Below are 7,572 nucleotides of genomic sequence, written 5' to 3' on the forward strand. Positions count from 1 at the left end.
GTAAGGTTGATGCAAGCATTGTAGTGTGAGAAAGTGAGGCTACAAATTGCATTCAATTCCCGTGTCCCTTGCAAGACTCAAGTAACTGGGCCGTGGGAAAGGTACCCTATAGTATGGTGTTAGTGGGACTACAAGAAGGTGCTAACCAAAGAGCCGCTTGCTTTGTAATAGCTTGGGTATTTTGCCTTCAACTACGGAGGTGCTACAATAAGCACTACAAACTTCTTAAAATTTCTCAATTTTAAGGTATATATATCCCCTAAAATTTTAACTACCCCAACAATTTACAAGCATGATTCTTGTCACTAAGGTATCTATATCCATAACAATGCTACCTACCCCAATAGATTACAAACTTCTTGAAATTCCTCAATTTTAAGGTATCCACAAAAATGTTAACTACACCACTGGTTACCTTCAGTTGGTGATGCTTGTCACTAACTAATCAAATGCTAATTAAAATTTTGATGTGATTATGGTGTGTTGCTTCTAGCAAGAGTTGTGTGACTATTTTCCTTAAAATGATAAGCATAAGAAAATCAAGACAAAATGATGGCATCAATAAACCTTTCACACACGTGTTCCAAAGTCAACGACAACTTGCAAAGTTGACAATGAAATCCACATAGAGCTCCAAAGCTCTCTTCTTCATGTTTGGATTGTTTAGGCTTTAACACAGTCTCACTGGTGGATGAGAGTTCCTTCTAGCATGGGTGTGCACTTTTCTCATTGGACAAGAGGATAGCCAATGTTTGCATAATATGTATTTTTCTCTCATTAGAGAAAAGAAGCTATCAAGAAGTGTGTGTAGTACTTGCATGCCGGATGTAAATGACAATGACGATCGATCAATGATGCTTGCGATGATGGTTGATGATAATGATGACGGTTATGACTCTTTGACAAAAAAGGTTCTAATATGACTAATGGTGATGCAAAGAGTGCCAAGGATGAGGGAATGAAGATGACAGATTGAGGACGTGAGAGTTTAAGTGCCCAAAATGTGTCTTTTAGATTTTTGAGATCATACATAAACAACATCTTAAAATAAAAGACACAACCAAAATGCTAATGTCTGTTAGAAACATGGTGACAAGATAATAGGGAGGTGAGAGTGGTGAAGGAGATGGGAACTCAATCCATGGTGAAGGTTATATGACCAAGGCTAGAGAGAGAGAGAGAGAGAGAGAGAGAGAGAGAGAGAGAGATAGTACATCTCAAGTGTGAGAGAGAGCAAGATTGCACAACACAATGATGAATGAATTATATGAATACTTCTACCATATACATTGCTTTTTCCTTATCTTTTGACCCTAATTAAGAGGGTGTTACACCTAGCGTGTTCATACCCCTAAGGACACTTCACTAGACTCCATACTAACTTTGAAATAAGAGAGTGTTCACACCTAGCATGTTCATACTCCTAAGGACACATGACTAGACTCCAGCCTAACTTCTAAAATAAAATAAGAGGGTGTTCATACCACATGACTAGACTCCAGACTAACTCTGAAATATCCAACAAACCCTCCTTTGATGGTGAAGTTTCATGCATTACCTTTAATAGTCCTGTACACCAACACAAGTAAAGACACAAGACATGGTCCCGCTTCAAACTCAAAGGCCAGTAAAAGCATGGCTCAAAGGCCAATGAGCATGGCTCAAAAGGCTCAGAACTCAACAAGCATGGCTCGAGGCTAAACAAGCATGGTCTTTGTGAAAGACTTAGAGGTTAGGTCTTACCCAAGGGACAAAGACAAGCAACATCAGCATACCAAAACAACTCGCCTTGCCGAGTGTGTTTTTTGAGGGAGCTTGGTGGAGGGAACTTTTGTTGGCAACTCTTCTCTCTTAAAAATGTGAACATTCCCTCCACCAATATCTCATCCTACAACCAATACCTCCTCCCATCTCTCTTAAAAATGTGGACAACCTCCACCAGTACCTCCTCCCATCTCCTCCTACAACCTCCACCACCCCTCAGCCCTGCCCACTTTCTCCACTCTAGCCCAACTTAGCTCCTCTCTCTCTCTCTCTCTCTCTCTCTCTCTCCCACCCTCTTCCCTCTCTCTCTCTCTCTCTCTCCCTCTCCCACCCTCTTCCCTCTCTCTTCCCTTTCTCCACTCTAGCCCAACTTAGCTCCTCTCTCTCTCTCTCTCTCTCCCACCCTCTTCCCTCTCTCTCTCTCTCTCCCACCCTCTTCCCTCTCTCTCTCCCTCTCTCTCTCTCTCTCCCACCCTCTTCCCTCTCTCTCTCTCTCTCTCCCACCCTCTCTCTCTCCCTCTCCCACCCTCTTCCCTTTCTCACTCTTTCTTCCTTATCCACCCTCCCTCTATCTCTCTCCTTCCCTCTATCTCTCTCTCTCTCTCTCTCTCCCAACCTCTTTCCTTTCTCTCTCCCTCTCCCTCTCCCTCTCCCTCTCCCTCTCCTTCTCCCTCTTGCACCCTCTTCCCTCTCCCACCCTCCCTATGCATAATCTCTCCTCCCCTCTCTCTCCCAACCTCGTCCCTTTCTTTCTCCCTCTCCCTCTCTCTCTCCTTCTTCCTCTCCCACCCTCTTCTCTCTCTCCTTGCTTGCCCTATCCCTCCCCTTCTCCCACCCTCCCTATGCACAATCTCCCCTTCCCTCTCTCTCACTCTTTCTCCTTTTCGCACCCTCCCTCCCTCCCTCTCCCTGCCTCTCCCCCCCTCTTCCCTTTCTATCTCCCTCTCTCTCCCTCTCCCACCCTCTATCCTTCCTTTCCCATCCTCTTCCCTCACTCCTTCCTTGCCCTTTCCCTCTTGCACCCTCCCTATGCATAATCTCTCCTTCCCTTTCTCTCTCTTTCTCCTTGTCCCACCCTCCCTCTCACTCTTTGTTCTTTCCTCTCTCTCCTTATCTCCCAACATTTTCTCTCTCTTTCCCACCCTCTTCCCTCTCCCTCTCACACTCCCACTCTCCTCTTTTACTCCCTCTCACTCTCCCATCCTCCTTCTCTCTTTCTCTTTGTCTTAATTTCTCTCACTTATCTCTCTCTCTACTTACTCTCTCTCGCATGCCAATGCATGTATGCATTGCATGGCATGGCATAGCATTGAGATGTTATTACATGTGCATGTCATTGCATGGTACTACTTTATAACGCACAGTAATGCATGTGATTTCATGTCATTACATGTACTTGAGAAGTATTGCATGTCATTGCATGGTACTACTTTATAACGCATAGTGATGCATGTGATTTCATGTCATTAAATGTACTTGAGAAGTATTGCATGTCATTGCATGGTACTACTTTATAACGCATAGTGATGCATGTGATTTCATGTCATTACATGTACTTGAGAAGTATTGCACGTCATTGCATGCCTGCACATATCATTGGATGTGTTTGCATATGACGTCATTGGATGCCTTTGCATGTGACTTCATGTCATAAAAAACAAAGAGCAATGCAAAATTGTAAAGGATAATATTGTAGCCAATTGTGGGAAAAATATAATTTTTTTCCACAAAATAAATTACATCCAGATTACATAATGTTTCCCAAAAACAACAAATAATGTAAAATTTGACAAGGTGAATAATAAAGTTGACAAGGCGAATTATAGTTAAAATAACAAAAGCGTTATTACATCATCCTTACATACTGTTTACTAAAGACAACATCATCCTTACATACTGTTTACTAAAGACAACATTACACCCTCATGTAACTACATAAGGATTCCTACAACTAAGTACTTTTAAGGGCTACAGCCTTAAATATTATTTCCTAAAGACAACATGACATAACTACATAAGGGTTCCTACACCTAAGTATATAACTACACAAGGGTTCCTACACCTAAGTGCTTTTACGAGCTACTCTATTGTTCAATTCATCTTGGAGGGGCTCCTCCTTTTCTTTACCAATGTAGTTATAACTCCACCAAGAGCTGATGGTGGTACAAATCTTCATGTTCCACACATATAGATCTCTAGAATTGATGGGCTCATCCGCTAGAATCTTGGTCCAAAGATTACAAGCCTCTATTGTAATTTTTAGATGTTCTTGCATAACTCCACCCGACTTCTGTTGAAATATACAAGTGAATAGGGTGTGTGCGGGAACAAGCCCTTGGTTAGAGGCTGTAAAAGAGAATCTATAAATGTGAAAGAACCTGTGAAAAGGTGAGAAGAATCTACTGGGAGAGAATAAAGGGTAGCATGGGAAGCTTTAGGAAGTGTGGAGATATTCTGGGAGAGGTGGAGAGAATCAAGCAAAAGAGGTGGGAGAGGTGGAGAGAATCAAGCAAAAGAGGTGGAGTGAATCAAGGAGAAATCAGTGGGATTAGATGCTTGGATGTAAACTCTATAAATTGACGCATTGGCCTAATGAGAATTTGCTGGTTTTTGATTATCCATGCCTACATTAAGCTATTTGTTAATTACTCACTAATCACATCTTAATTATTTACTAATCACTTTGTTAATGATATTGATTCTAGCATTTGATCCACCATAGCTCATCACATTGATGTAAGTTTAACATGGTATCAGAGCCAAGCTTAGAATCCATCAAGTTTAAGAGCCCATTATCTAGTTAATTAAGATTAGTAGATAATTAGAAAATAACCAAAAATTTTAGTTATTTTCAACTAACCTCTGTACCCCCAGCCAGTGGAGGAGCTCCCTCTCCTTGCACACTCAAAATTAGCCTAAACCCTTCTAGCTCAACATAGCCAGCCTCTCCACGATTCAGCTCATCGAATCAGAAGCGCAAACCATCGGCGGATTCAGGAGCGTTTTTTCTACAGCGCTGTTTTTTCTGAGAGAATTTGACATTTCAGCTACTCCAGATCAAATGGGTCTAATTCCTCTTAGCCCCAAGTGTTTTCAAGCATGCTCTATAAGCTGGTGAAGTCAAAAATTGATTTGATCAAGTCTACAGTGAGATCCAAGCTCTTCATCAAATCTGCACAGGTGACTTTGGTAAAATAGAGATTAAGCATTCAATGTTTGGTCAAATCTTGTGTTTCTTGGCTTAATCCTCTACTAGACTAATTGCTATTGATGGCCTTGAAAGGATTTGAGCTCATTTGAACTCTAAGGCCTCAGATCTGGGCTCCCCGCATACTTTGTTTTCTGCACGCAAAATAGAGGATTAATTTGCTAATCAGTGATTAATCAGTGCTAATCACTGTATTTTGGTGCAATTGAGGGTTCAAATTAACCATTAGGTATCTGATACAGATCCCTATAACTTCGGATTGCAATTCGGAGTTGGTTTGATACTCCAACCATTCCGTGTACAAATTGGTTACCCTTGATTTAATGTAATTTTTGGTAAAATTATGCTGATAAATTTGTGGTAATCATCATTTTGCATTTAACCCTTGGTTAATACCTGCAAATCACACTCAAATTCAAGATTATTCACAGCCAGAGTTGCATTTGGGAATGTACATAAGAATGAATGCTATATGCATTATGTATTGGGAACATTACATTAGTGTAAAAATGGGATCAGACACTGCCCTTGTCCAGAATAAGGCAAGAGGCAAGACCTCCCACATAGATTTGGGTTTGCATTGCATAATGACACAAGATAAATATCAAAAGCCCAAAAGAACTGTCAAACAAACATTTAAACATGTTGCTCACATGGAGCAAGAAGACCTGACGGACCAGCTCATGGCCCCAGTAATGAAAGAAGAAGAACATCTCTTTCCAAGAGGAAGATCCACACCAAGAAGATCTAGAAGACATGGATACGAGAAGAGAAGCTGCCACAACAAGAAGACTGAAAGAAGAGGAAGACATGGACGCGTGAAGAGAAGCTGCCCCACAAGAAGAAGACTGAAGACAAGAGAAGATGTGAGGCTCCAAAGAGTGAGGAGCCATGTGAAAATTTGAGAGAGAGAGAGAGAGAGAGAGAGAGAGAGAGAGAGAGAGAGAGAGAGAGACCCCACAACCCAATGTAACCTGCCCCAACAAAGTAAAACCACCTCTGAGCCATCGATGATGTAGGCCATGTGGTAGATATATGTGTGAGAACTTTAGTCAAGGTCGTGGGCACCTGTAGTAGCCTTGGACACATAGAGAGAGAGAGTGTCAAGGACTATGAGTTTAGGGACTTGAGGCACTCGTCTCGCGGACTATCAAGTAAGAGAGAAACTTGGTATAGGGTCCAGGCGTGCTAAGTTCACTTGAGGGGAGGTGTGCTAGGCACTGGCCGCTGACTATCAAGTGAGAGGGAAACTTGGTATAGGGTCCAGGTGTGTTAGGAAGTATTCACTTGAGGGGAGGTGTTGAAATATACAAGTGAATAGGGTGTGTGCGGGAACAAGCCCTTGGTTAGAGGCTGTAAAAGAGAATCTGTAAATGTGAAAGAACCTGTGAAAAGGTGAGAAGAATCTACTGGGAGAGAATAAAGGGTAGCATGAGAAGATTTAGGAAGTGTGGAGATATTCTGGGAGAGGTGGAGAGAATCAAGCAAAAGAGGTGGAGTGAATCAAGGAGAAATCAGTGGGATTAGATGCTTGGATGTGAACTCTATAAATTGAGGCATTAGCCTAATGAGAATTCGCTGGTTTTTTATTATCCATGCCTACATTAAGCTATTTGTTAATTACTCACTAATCACGTCTTAATTATTTACTAATCACTTTGTTAATGATGTTGATTCTAGCATTTGATCCACCATAGCTCATCACATTGCTGTAATTTTAACAACTTCTTGCACAAATCCTTGTAAACAGCTTCAAGGGTATCCTTGAGAGTAGAATTGGGGGTATTTGACGAAGACATGATGAGTTAGGGAAGATAAAGAATGAGGGAGAAGGTGAGGGTGAGAATGAGGGAGAAAGTGAGGGTGAGAATGAGGATAGGTGAGGTAGAGAATGATGGTGAGAGAGAGAGAAGGAAATAAGGATAAATAGGGAGGAAGAGAATGATAGTGAGAGAGAGGGAGGCAATGAGATATGGGAGTGAGGGCTAGAGTAAGAACCATGGGGTTATCTATATAGATAGAACATGCTAAAAGTAAAAAGTAATTTGCATGGATATTTCCTAAAGTTAGAAAAGTAATTGCATGGATACATACTTTGAGTAGGAAAAGTAATTGCATGGATAAATGCTATATTTAAGGAAAGTTATTCCAATAATTGATAATGTATAAAATGCTGTTGACATCAACATTAAAAAGAACTTAAAATAATAAATGAATGAAGATATTCCAACCACCATCAACATACAACCATATCGGTTGTCCTGCTCTAAGACATTAAAAAAATGAATAGTAAATAGTCCTTCATAGAGAGTTAATATAACCATAATATCAAGGAAATTTTATACTAGCAAAATTAAGGACATTTTCAAAACAGCAGTACATTGTCATCAACCTAGAGGTCCTTTTCAAATTATTCTCCTAATGTTGAATATTCTCATTAGGTCCTCATTTTTAGAGTGGGTTGATGTATAAACATATAATGGTTTGTATCCAACCCAAAATTGTGCAAATATACAGAATAAAGGTGCTTGTATGCGTAATATGGTCTATTAGCTCCTACTCTGATTTGAAAATCAGAACATGTGCCTGATGGATTCTTT

The sequence above is a fragment of the Cibotium barometz genome, chromosome 48, assembly GCF_041138505.1.
Source record: "Cibotium barometz isolate CiBa-2024 chromosome 48, ASM4113850v1, whole genome shotgun sequence".
Lineage (NCBI taxonomy): Eukaryota > Viridiplantae > Streptophyta > Polypodiopsida > Cyatheales > Cibotiaceae > Cibotium > Cibotium barometz.